A 13833-nucleotide genomic window follows, 5' to 3' on the forward strand; every position below is an offset into this window, starting at 1 on the left:
CTCTGCCCTAAGTTACCCACCCCTCCCCCAGTTTCAAATCTGAATCTGTATTGGCTTGGTCTTGTCTCTACCTCTTCATTACTGAGATTAAGAATACTCCACTCATTTTTTTTTAGATAGGGTCTGGAGATTTGAGTTTAGGCTCCCTTGTTTCTACATCACTGATCCATCTTTCTAGAGTCCTTTAGATTGTAATTTTAAAAGTTTTCATTGGACAGTAATCTTCAAAATTCTTTTCAGATAGTATCATATGCAAGTATCAACTTTAGAATGAAAATAAACTTAAAATATTTGATGAAAAATTATTTCAGCACATTCTTTGTACTTCATAATATTCATACAAAGAAGCCAAAGTGAGGAGTGGTACCTTTAGTAATGGAACAGACAAGAAATCCAAATTTTGTGTCTGGTTGACACAAGGACAAGAACAAGTCTCTATTGAGACTTTCTAATGAAACATCATATCAGTCACCATTACTGACCCTCTTTTGTGTTAAACAGGGTTCATTTTCCTAGCTGAGAAATGCAATTGTTCCTCAGTTTTTAAGCAAACAATGTCATGATTTACAAAGGTATCTTGTGCAGGGAAATACATTCATTGGAGACATTTACACTGTATACCTGGGGTGTGTCTGCACCATGGGATGGTAGCCAAGTGTCTTAGTCAATGTTATTGCTGTGGAGAGGTACCATAACCATGGCAACTCTTATAAAGGAAAACACTTAATTCAGATGGCTTACAATTTCACAGGTTTAGTCCATTATCTTCATGCCATCATGCAGGTAGACATGGTACTGGAGAAGGAGCTGAGAGCTCTACACCTTGATCCACAGACAGTATGCCACACTGGGCTTAGTTTGAGCATAGAAGACCTCAAAGCCTACCCCTACAGTGATACAGCTCCTCCAGCAAGGTCACACGTACTCCACCAAAGCACTACCTCCTAATAGTGCCACTTCCTATGGGGGCCATTTTCTTTCAAACCACCACAACAAGGCTGTTTATACAATGTGTGAGCTATAAATAAAAGGTACACATGACCCCATTTTTATTCATTTTCTTCTCTTTGTGATCTGTCTTAGGCAGTTTACTTGCTTTGTAATATCATTTCCCACAGGCAATATGAATTCTATATTTATGATATATCTCTTTTCCAAGACAGCATTTCCATAGCTCACAGTAGGCAGCTATTGTAGGCTCTGTTCCTGGACATGATGAGTACCTGCTTTCACTGTGAATAGGAAGTTTAGTAGTCACCCTTGAATATGCCATGTTGATCACTGCCTTCAACAAAGAGAGCTGCCTCCAAGTCGCTCACACATCAATTTTTTTTTCTATAAAATCTAATCCCCATTTTTCCTGCACATAGGCATACAACAGGTATAGAACCATCATTGAAATATGATGGAATACTCAGGTTCCCAAGAGGAGAGAGTTAGAAGTACAGAATTCATGCAAGGGAGGCAGCTAGGAAGCAGAATCATGAGGCAGCATCAGGCTCATACAGTCCATTGCATAATTAAATAACACAAGTAGATTCAAAGATAGAAATGTTAAGTCTTTTTACCATAGCAATCCAGGGGCTAGGGAAATGATTCAACTGGTAAAGGACTTGCTGTGCAAGCATGAGGACCTGAGTCTGGATCACAAACACCCACGTAAAAGCAGGAAATTATGGCATGCACTTGTAACCCTAGTGATGGAAGGGAGTAGATATAGGAAGATCCTGGGGACTCATTGAAGTGGCAAACTCCACCATTCAGTGAGAGATACTGTCTAAAAAAATAAGGTGCTGGGTAATAAAGGAGGTCAGCAGGCTCTATTGAACACACAGCAAACCCTACATGTGCACTTCCATGTACACACACACACGCACACATGTCAAAAAGATAAAACAGCAGGGTATCGTGATGCAAGATTGTCATCCCGGTTCTCCTGTGGCAAAATTTAAAGGCCTGCCTGGGCTACCTAGTGAGATCATGTCTTAAACAGAAACTCTGTTAATAAATGGAAATTATAGCACACTGATCTTCAAGCAAGACTGCTTCTCAGTACTGGAGTCAGCCCTGTTTTTGTGCTGCACTTGTGGCAAGAAATTGGTCTGGGTGACAGGGACACAATGGGGTCAGGCCTTGAGAATCCTTTTAGTCTCAAATGAACTGGCTTTAAATGAAAACTTTAGTCTTTTAAAAAATGCATCGCATGTGTTTTGTTAATTCTATTTTTTTTAACTAAATCATGTTTTGACATTTGGAAGACATTAGCACTTTCAAGTGGCTTTGATGAGATGGGTCTGCTGACTTTCTTTACTTCATCATATCCAGTATTATGGTAAAGACATGTATTTTACTTTCATATATTTTTTAGTGATCCCATTATTATACTGTAATTATTCCTTCAAGACAGAAACCAAGTTCCACGATTCAATAAGGGACTACTTTACTTCACTTAGAACAATGAATCTGCAGCATACAACTGTCAGCTGTGAACTGAAAACTCCTCAAGGGGCTCACCATAGCTTCAGCATTCCCATTTTAAAATTTTGTTTAGGGAAATCTCTCTCTCTCTCTCTCTCTCTCTCTCTCTCTCTCTCTCAAACACACACACACACACACACACACACACTTTAACTTTAGTTCTTTTCAGCATGAATCTTGTGTGGTGATATATTGTGTCCCCCAATATATTGTGCACCCTAATAAAGTTTATCTGAGGATCAGAGGAAAAAGCCAGCCACTGTATTAAACATAGAAGTCAGGCAATGGTAGCACACGTCTTTAATCATAGCATTCAGGAGGCAGAGATCCTTTCAAATCTCTGTGATTTCAAGGCCACAATGGGAAACAGAGCCAGGCATGGTGACACACACCTTTAATCCTAGCACTAACCACACAGGTCTGTGGGTCTGTACAGACAGACAGGAAGTTATATAGCTGGGTGGAGGAGGAAGTGAAATGCAGAACAGAAAGGCACATAGGCGTAGGTATACAGGAAGTAAGTCTCTTTGGCTGAGGATTTCCAAGTGGTAAGAACGTGGCTGGCTTCTTTCTGCTATTCTGATCTCTCATTTTTTGCCCCAATATCTGGCTCCAGGATTTTTTATTAATAAGACTGTTTAGCAATTCATCTTACAATCTTGCTTACTGTAGTGTCTTCACAAATGGCTAACTGGATATATAATTAATTATATAATTAATTATATAATTGTATTGACTTCAAATTTTTCTGATTTTACAGAAAAATGTCTACTTTCAAATTGGTGAGTTAAAAACTTAAAAATCTTAGGATAGATTTAATCATTTGAAGGATGAATTTCTCTATGAGCTCAGACACAGAACTCTAATGCAGAAAGGAGGAGGAAGTGAAATGCAGAACAGAAAGGCACATAGGCGTAGGTATACAGGAAGTAAGTCTCTTTGGCTGAGGATTTCCAAGTGGTAAGAACGTGGCTTACCTGTCAGCAACTGAATTAGCACAGTGTCTTGCCTATGTCTGGAGGGAAAAAAACAGCAGCACACCCTTCAGAGGCTCAATTCCAATGTTAACGAATCTCTCTAGAAGAAGTAGAGGAATTTCATCTACTTCTTCCAATTTCTCAGTCTGTTCCTTACAGCTCCCAACATTGCTTGCCTGTGACATCTGGTTTTTCCTTTATCTGCATTATAGTAACTGTTGGGTAAATCTTAAGAGGTAGTAGAGTGTGAATTTAGTATTTATTTCTGTCCATACCAACTCTCATCCCTTCTTTAATGATCAGTAGCTGTTATCCAATCACTGATATCTATCACAAACTTGGCAAACTGTACTACTTCACATTGATAATGTGTTTGGGGTCCTCTGAATGAGCATTGATTATCTTCATACACTTCACAACCTGTAAAAGTTGTTCCCTCTGAAGTTTTGTTCATCTGTAGCTAAATCTCAGAGGACAGGTGGTACCAGGCCAGCATCAGATTCTACTACCACCATCAGATTATACTACCAGTGAGCTAAGCTTGTTGAATGCCATCTTCAACCTGTTTGATTTGCCTAGAGTAAGTACTCTGACCTTAAATTTTCAACAAGGCAATAGCCCCCTCATCCAGAGCTCAGACGGGCTTGTGGTCCCTCTTGGGTTGTCTGCTGGTTGGCACCTAGGTAATCTGGCATTTTAGGAGCCACAAGTGTCTTGGTGCCTCAGTGTTTACACAGCACATTCCTCACTTCCAATGGTCTGTGGTTTATTTTAATGTTATTTTAAAGAAAAATTATTTTCACGGATGACTGGCTAATACAATGCTCATTTCATTGTATAATTGGATGTATTTGTCTATATATTTAGCTATCAAAATATAATGTAGTTTTATATCATATTCAAAGTTAACAAAACATCTGAATGACTTATTACATCTGAAAAAGATAATCTATGCACATGTCTTAGAAATAATGGCATCAGACATTGGGCTACAATGCTCTTCATAAACATTCATGAAGCCTCACTTGCTGATGAACAAGAAGCATTGATTGTAAAGATATCCTTTGTCACAAGCCTCAATGACAATATTAACTCAGGCTGCAGGCCATGCAGTTGTAATATTTATGTCACAAAGTTAACTTGGGATATGTTTATTGCATTCTGTTTTTGTTTAATTGATTTTGTGGTTATTTCTACAAATTTTATATGCATTTTTTCTGAAATATTTCAGTTTCTAGGCCTGAGATGATAATGTTCCCTAAGTAATTAGAAAGTATTTGATATACTAAAAGGGTTTATGACTTGTCAATCCAAAATAGTCTGTTGGGGAATTTTGTTTATTTTTAGCTGTAAATAGCTGAGAAAAAGCAGGTATAGGGAAGGCCTCTAACCTGCTCCACTCCAGATAACAACTGACCTCCAAATCCCCAAGAGAAAGGTTCTTTATATATGAGAAAGAAAAGAACACCTTACCACCAAAGACTGGAAATCAGCAGACATGAACCTGCAGAAACAAACTAACACAAGCCCTGTATTTCATTATTTTCCTCCCACAAATCTCCTGATCACTGTCTATGTTATTAATACATACATTTTATTGAAAACAAATTTTTCACACAATATATTCTGATCTCTGTTTTTTCTCTCTCAACTCCTCCAAATCCTCCCCATCCTTACCACTCAATTCTACTCCCTTCCTTCCTTCCTTCCTTCCTTCCTTCCTTCCTTCCTTCCTTCCTTCTTTCCTCTTTAGAAGATAAACAACAAACAAAACTAGAATTAAAAACCAAAACAAAGACAATGCACAACAAACACACAAATATCCAAAACTGTGGAAATCATAACATACAAAAGAAAAAAAACAGCAAAACAAAACAAAGCCCAAACAAAGCAATATGAGACAAAACATCTACAAAAATACTATTGAATTTGTTAAGTGTTAGGCTTCTACTGCAGGGTGTGGGCCCTACTTTTAACTGTAGTTAATATACTCTGTGAGACCCCATTGGAGGAAACTAATTTTTCCCTTGCAAGCAATTGTTGATTTGTGATAGTTTCTGGGTTAGGGGTGGGAGCCCTGTCCACTCCCTGCTCTCAGCACCAGGCCCCCATGTTGCCTGAACAATGTACTGTTCCTGGTTCCTGTGCATGCTGTCACAGGCTCCATGAGTTCATATGTGTGTCAGTCCTTCCGTGTCTGGAAGACAATGTTTCTTTGTTCTCATCCATCCGCTCTGGCTCTAAGAATCTTCCTGCCTCCTTTTCTGCATAACTCTGTGAGCCTGGAGGGGAGGTATTTGATGGAGACATCCCAATTAGGATTGAGTGTGTTCCAAAGTCTCTCATTTTCTTCACACTGTCCAATTGTGGATCTCTGTGTTAGTTCCCATCTCTTGCAAGAGGAAGCTTCTCTGATGACAGATGAGAGAGGAACTGACTTACAGGTATAGCAGAATGTCATTAGGACTCATTCATTATATTGCTATGTTCCTTTAGTAGAACAATAGTATTTGGTTTTCCCCTAGGCCCATAGCTATAATTTATTGTTACTAGAAAAAAATCCTATTATTTTGCTATTTCTTTACAAATTTTGTTTCTTTGTCCAAATTGTATGTATGCTTTCTGCTCTCTTACTTTTTCAAATTTTCATAAGTATATAGATATAAAAAATTATCATATAAAGCATTAACTACTATTATTTTATCTCGTGCTATTTTTAAAGGTGAAGTAAACATCCCATATGTCTTATTAATTTTCTGTTGTCAAAACATACTATCCAAACCTGGTTAATTTACAAAAGAAAGAGGAGTGTGTAGCTGATACTCTGGCAGATACATCTGGCTAATATCTCATGTTAATTTACAGTATAAAAACAGAGATGGCCAAACAGCTAAGTATGGGGGAAGGAAAAAGAGCAGTGGATACTTTATAACAGCAGGTTCAACCTAGTCTCCTGATGATTATATTAATCTCTTTTAGATACCTAGCCCTCTCCAATGGCTCAACACCTCTCACCATCAGGATACGGCACAGAAAGTCTGACCATAAACTGTGGTAAGGACAGTTGTATTTACATCCCCTGGCCAGCTTTTCTTGGCTTCATCATCATGAAATAGGCAAATAGAGTTTTAAGTAATTTCATGATCAGAGATTTGAAATTCTTCAATTGACATGTCTGGACTAAATATATCCTCTAATATTTAGGCAAAATATATTTTGTTTTTCAACGTAGGTGGATCATTAATGTTTTTCCACTTATTTGTGTGCTAGTGTTTCAGTAAGTGGGGGCTCTCTTCAGTTGCCCATGTTTTCATATATAAATACTGAAATCCTATAAATCTTGCTGAAATGGTTCCTACTGCTTCACACTCATTCCCCCAGGACTCAACTTACTCTATGACAGCTTATTTAGAAAACCTTCCTTGAATAAAATTCTCAATTCCCACCTGTTCCCAGACAAGTTTATACCTTCTTCTAATTACTTCCCCAGGATCCTGTGTTTAGCCAAATTATCCCACTGGACATATTTTCTGAATTTCTTATATTTCTCCCCAAATAGATTATTAGCTCCTTGGGGGGCAGAAACTGTGTTTTCTATGGCAGAGTGTCCAGCATTTAAAAGAGATGTTAAATATTTGATAGGCTTGGAAATGAAGATGAGAAAAGGCTGTGAGTCTTAATATTACCCTTGGCCACACCTTATGTGGTCCCTACACTACTTATATTTTCTTTCCAGCCTTATCTTCTCTATTTCCTCACATAGAGTGTTATACATAAGCAGAAACAAATATTGTTTTCATTTCTCTATATTTAGACTGGATCTTTGTAAACTCCAAAACTTATTGGTTTGTACATTTTCCTTTCTTCATTTGTTTTTGGTTGCCTGTACCCTTTCTACAGTGTAATTTCCCAAAATATTGTCAAGAAAAGAGTGTAGGACCCATTATAAAACATGAATACTTTCCCAGAAAATTAGTGACAAACCTATAAAGAGGCTAATGTTTAAAAATGGTCAGGAGAGACTGTGTAGCTCTGTCACTCCTGGTTTTATTAGTTATTTAAGAGTTTCATGTATGTTTTATACATAGTCATCCATTTCAAAGGTAAACCTTGTTTTCCTACCCACATGTTTTCCCCATCAAGACAAAACTGAGCTGTTCCAAATGTTCTTGGATGTGTGGTCTTCCACTGGAACATCATTAACTCACCAGGGTCTACACTCTTAAAGCAATCTGCCTCTTCTTCTCTGGACAGCTAACAATTTCCAATTGCTTCATGACTGTGAGTGGGACTTCTCACCCAGCTCCCCACTCCACACTGGAATTTAGTCTGGCTGGGGCTTGCACAGATTTTCTCAGTGCTGCCCCAACTACTCTGAGCTCACACGTGCAGGTGCCCTGCTGTGTCCAGAAGATGCTCCTTCCCTGTCTTCATTAACTGCCTCTGGCTCTTCCACTCTTTCTACTCATTTTTCCACAGTGATCTCTGAGCCTTGAGAGGAGAGGGTATGTAGTAGGTTTTCTTGGACGGCCAGCTCCCAAATCATGACATGGAGACTTATTATTAATAATGAATGCTCAGCCTTAGCTTAAGCTTATTTCTAACTTTTTTTTTGTAAACTCAAATTAACCCATTTCTATTAGTTAATGTGCTGCCCCAAGGCTCGTTTGCCTCATGTTTGTGCTATCCATCCTGCTTTCCTACTTTCTCTGTCTGGTTTGCTGGCCCCCAGCTGGCCCATGTCTGGCTGGCCCCTGGCTGGCTGGCCCCTGGCTGACTGGCTCCTCTTTTCTCTTTTCCCACCAGGCAGTCCTGTCCCTCCTCTGCCTAGCCGTTGGCCATTCAGCTTTTATTACACTATTCAGGTACCTTAGGCAGACAAGGTAAATCAACAACACATCCTTATATAGTTAAACATATACAGCATTAAAAAAAACAACAACATATCGTTACAGAGTCAAACAAATGCAGCATAAACAAATGCAGCACATCTTTACATAGTTAAACAAATATTCTATTCCACAACAGGGGTATGGTATATATGTTGAATTTAGTACAGAATTTTTTGCAGTCTCTTCTCTTCACTTTGACCAGTTGTGAGTCTCTGGGTTTTTTTTTTTTTTTTTTTTTTTTTTGCTGATACACTGTATATTTATTTTTAAAACTTTTCCAAGTGTTTCTATCACTCACTCTTTTTTTTAATTTATTTTGCAATACAATTCAGTTCTACATATCAGCCACAGATTCCCTTGTTCTCCCCCCTCCCGTCCCCCTCACCTTCTGCCCAACCCCCCCCCCCCATTCCCATCTCCTCCAGGGCAAAGCCTTCCCCACAGACTGAGGTCAACCTGGTAGACTCAGTCCAGGTAGGTCTAGTCCCCTCCTCCCAGGCCGAGCCAAACAATCTTGCATAGGCCCCAGGTTTCAAACAGCCAACTCATGCAATGAGCACAAGATCTGCATGAAACAAGGATGACTTGTCTGCTACTCACATCACCAGGGAGGCTACCTGGAAAACAGGACCCCAAGAAAGACACAGGGATCGCCCAATGACAGAGAAATGGAATGAGATCTACATGAACAGCCTGGACATGAGTGGGGGTAATGAAAGGCGAGGGTTGAGGGAAAGAGAGCTTGGGGGAGCGGGAGATCCCAGCTGGATCAACAACAGAGAGGGAGAACAAGGAATAGGAGATCATGGTAAATGAAGACCACATGAGAATAGGAAGAAGCAAAGTGCTAGAGAGGCCCAGAGAAATCCACAAAGATACCCACACAACAGACTGCTGGCAATGGTCGAGAGACAGCCCGAACTGACCTACTCTGGTGATGGGATGGCCAAACACCCTAATTGTTGTGCTAGAAACCTCATCCAACTTCTGAGGGATCTGGATGCAGAGATCCATGACTAGGCCCCGGGTGGATCTCTGGGAGTCCAATTATCGAGAATGAGGAGGGTTTATATGAGCGAGAATTGTTGAGACCAAGGTTGTATAAAGCACAGGGACAAATAGCCAAATGAATGGAAACACATGAACTATGAACCAATGGCTGAGGGGTCCCCACTGGATCAGGCCCTCTGAATGGGTGAGACAGTTGATTGGCTTGATCTGTTTGGGAGGCATCCAGGCAGTGGGACCAGATCTTTTGAGTCTCTGTTTTAAGCACCATATACTATAAAAGGAATGCTTTAGAAGAGATTGATATGCACATTGATCTATATGTATAATGATAGTTCATTAGGAGTTGGTTCAATATTATGCATATACCTGAAAATAATGGTAGTTCTCCCATAGGACCTATGACCTACCTAGCTATAGTTTTTTCCACAAGATAATAGTGCAACACTAGGGTTTCATCTTGTAGCATGAGACATGATTCATTCTAATCTAATCTAAATGTTTGTGCCACTGTTGTACCATTGGGCTTGTCTTGCCAGCATAGCTGTTATTGTACCTCACAGAGGACACAACTGAGTATAACTGATGATTGTTTTTATCCTTTTGTAGTGCGTATAGCACCTTCTAGAACTATGAAAGTTAGCCAGAAAGTATAAAGCATCCAGTTAGTTATGAGCTTGATTGTTCCATGTTTTATGACTCAGTTACATTGTGTCTTTCATATAGCAGGACAACAATGCCTTACTAGACACCATAGACTAAGAAAAAAATGCCTAATACCAAGAATAGGTTGTTTACTTTGGAGTTGTTGCCAGTGAGGTCCCATAGACCCTGAAATATTACAGGTATTTCTATTATCATTGGTTATCCTCTGTGCCATTTTAAGCATAGCAAGATGGCACATGTTGGAAGCTCTGTAAAGATCTACAGGTAATATGTCAACTAATTCATTTAAGTTATACAGCACATCCATATTTGCCTCAGATTATTTGACCATAAATCTGTATGTGCAGTGACTCATTGTCTGAGGTGTTTGTTTCCCACCAAAGAAATTGTGTTCTTTTGGGAGGGCCACAAATGGGGTTTGCCAGCCACTGCCAGGGTCTATTTGCACATAGTTTGCACAGATGCACTAATGAGTAAACACTTCATTGCTGTCACTTGTCTTTTAGGTTATCTTTCTCAATTTGTCCTCTAATTTCTCATTGACAAATATGATCTCAATCCTTAAAATCTCTGCAGAATAATACATTTGATACGAATAGAATGGGTTTCAAATTTACGATACTGTAAAGAATCTGTAAATTCAATGTTGAATAGTTTTCTTGAATTGTAGCATATCTTAACATAAATCTTACATTTATTTTCTTAAGTAAGCCAGTTAATGACAACTCATTTAATGTTATAAATATAGTCAATTTTACTTATTAATTTTCTTCTTTAATTATACTCAAGGTTGTTTTTGAATACAGCTACCATACCTGGGGGTCCTATTCTAGCTACTCAGGTAGCCTTTGCAGATCGGTAACCTATTTGTTGCTCAGCATGTTTATGGTATACAGTACTTTAAATTTAATATATTTGCAATTCCCCTTTGTATTTCTATTAAACTATCTACTTATTTTCCCATTCTTTTCTGACTGACAGGTTCATTTCTCTTGTATGTGTTTCTGTTGCTAATATCTGTAATTCAGAGAAACTAGAAATTAGTTTGTTCCATTTTTTTTGGCAGAATATGTTTACTTCTACCTTCATTTTGCTTTAGTCAAAGGAAAACACACTTTCTAGATGGCTTATTTGCAGAGTAAAAGTGAGTTTCAAAATTACAATTAATAGAGGTGCTCACCTGCTAATCATAGATGCTTATGTCAATGCAAGGCCATTTCCACATCCCTTTTGTGCACTGAAATCTTTTCATAGCATCCAAATTCAGGTCAATGTTTTCCTTACTCAGTTTTGCTATTTATTTGAGAAATATTTAGGCTTTATGAACATGTGAAAGAATTTTTACATTAAAATTGGATGGCAATTGTATAAGCAATTAAATATTGCAATGTAATATTGGTGACCAGAGAGACAACTCTCAACACTTTTTTTGCAGATATCAATCCATTAGCTGTCCTGAGTCAGGGCAGCTGCTTTGGTCTGGAGCATTCTGGTCCTGAGTGTTCTTTAGGCACTCTTGACTTGCCACATCTTCATCTTTGTATAACAAACATGTTCTCAGCTAACAGTTCTATAAACTTTCCTAGCCTTTCTATCTTTTCTGGTTAGAAATAATTCTTACTGACAAAATGTGAACCTGATTGGATCTTCCCAGTTCTAGCTTTGGGAACTATCATTTTTCCTTACCATTCTTCTTAGAGCAACAAAGCTTTCCTTCAGAACTGAGGAAGGAAAGCTATGACAGTTACTATACTTGTTGGTCATGACAGAAGCTCTCGGAATTAAGTTTGTTAAATTTGAACAGTAGTTACTGATGATGGTAGAAATATGTTGACTATCTAAATTCTGAGACTCATATACAAATTCTCAGCTTTGTTTATTGTTTCTACTGCATCATGGCAGTCATTATACCAAGAATATAATTAATTAGGTATCCTAAGATCACTTTTTTTGGTTATTGTCTCTGCACTCAGACACTTATTATCTCTACCACATAGATACCTCTCTATCTTTCCTTCCTTCTAACCTTGGCCCCCACTCTCAGAGACAACCATCCTTTGAAGGTCACCTACCTTCAAACTCTCTGTGCATGCCAGCCTGAACCTGGACTGTCTGAATGCTGAGTAGAGCATGTGTGGCATGTGTAATGGTGTGTGGGGCACCTGCCTGTCTGCCTCTTTTCTAGTAATTCACATTATCCCCATCAATTCCCACCCTGCAGTTTCTTCTTACTTAAAAATCTTGACTCAATTGCTCCAATAAATGATTTTAATTTTCTTTCTTGTGTTGATACTTATACATTAAGTTGCCCTTGCTACAATTTTATTGTGTTTGTTTTCATATCTTATCTTACCTTCTGCAGAACCATTAGACTACAAAAGCTCGAGGACTGAGATATCATCTTCCATTTTCCTTTAAAATCTTTAAGGATTAAGCACAGGGACAAATAGCCAAACGAATGGAAACACATGAACTATGAACCAATGGCTGAGGGGTCACCAACTGGATCAGGCCCTCTGAATGGGTGAGACAGTTGATTGCCTTGATCTGTTTGGGAGGCATCCAGGCAGAGGGACTGGGTCCTGTGCTTATTGCATGAGTTGGCTGTTTGAAACCTGGGGCCTATGCAGGGTTGCTTGGCTTGGCCTGGGAGGAGGGGACTGGACCTGCCTGGACTGAGTTACCAGGTTGATCTCAGTCTGCGGGGGAGGCTTTGCCCTGGAGGAGGTAGGAATGGGGGGTGGGCTGGGGGGAAGGTGAGGGGGGCCAGAGGAGGGAGAACAAGGGAATCTGTGGCTGATATGTAGAACTGAATTGTACTGAAAAATTTAAAAAAAATCTTTAAGGCCTTTAGTGGTATAAAAATTCTGCTTCTCTTCTCTTCCTTTGCTTCACTAAAGGAGAAGATGCAAATATTCTCCCTCTAGGGAAGTTGTGGAATGCATTTTTTCAGTGACTAATGATTTGTACTACTTTGGGCTTAATGGTCCATCTAAATCTATTAACTGATAGCAGGAGGAAAAGAGCTCCAGTGGAAAGCTGCAAGGGATAGTCCAGAATAGGGGAAAATACTTCTTCTAGGGGACGAGTATGAACTAGAGAAGGGGACTGAGGAATAATGGGGTCTGTATTAGGGATACCAAAGGCAGGTAGGAAGGAGAATGATCCAAATATGAAGGCTCAGGCAGAGCTGTAAGGCTGACCTAGTAAAAGGCCTCCAGTAGATGCCATAGTCTTCGGCTCAGAAAATGCAACCATACTCACTACAAGTTCTTAGCAGAGCTGACCTCCTTGCCTCTGCCAAGGAAGGATATCTGACTTTGATAACACTGGATACCCATGAGCTATCATCCATTTCTGCTGCTCTCCTAGGCCATGGATACTATCTATGTGAATCATGGTTTTGTCATAAGATGTCTGTATGCCATTTCTGAGGTTCTTCCTTCAACCCAGATTTCAGATTATATCTGCATATCTACTCAACTGTTAGAGACATCTTGAAATTAGAACACCCCAAGTTAGCCTCTGCTCTTCCCCTACTTACATGACATCAGTATCCACATAATTTAAGCCATACATCCAGAAATCATTCCAGACATACTTGTATGAAATAGCCAAAAAGATTAACAGAGAACTTTAGGAAGGTAAAAGCATAGTTACAGAAACTACCAATAACATTGTAATGTGTCTAAAATAATGACAATGGGAAACTAGAGCCTATTCCTAGGCCTGATAGAGACAGGAGTATATAAAGGGGAGTGGCAGGGAAGACAGTGAGGGGTGTGGGGATGTAACTGCATGTATACATGACG

General features: G+C 39.2%; 1 pseudogene; it reads right to left on the reverse strand.

The window, feature by feature from the left end:
- Positions 1-3707: 3707 nt before the first annotated feature.
- LOC128097050 (26S proteasome regulatory subunit 7-like) lies at positions 3708-4150 on the reverse strand (annotated as a pseudogene).
- Between the last annotated feature and the right edge of the window lie 9683 nt (positions 4151-13833).

This window comes from Peromyscus californicus, unplaced genomic scaffold (assembly GCF_007827085.1).
Source record: "Peromyscus californicus insignis strain IS unplaced genomic scaffold, ASM782708v3 Scaffold_5__1_contigs__length_169319896, whole genome shotgun sequence".
In the NCBI taxonomy this organism is placed as follows: Eukaryota; Metazoa; Chordata; class Mammalia; order Rodentia; family Cricetidae; genus Peromyscus; species Peromyscus californicus.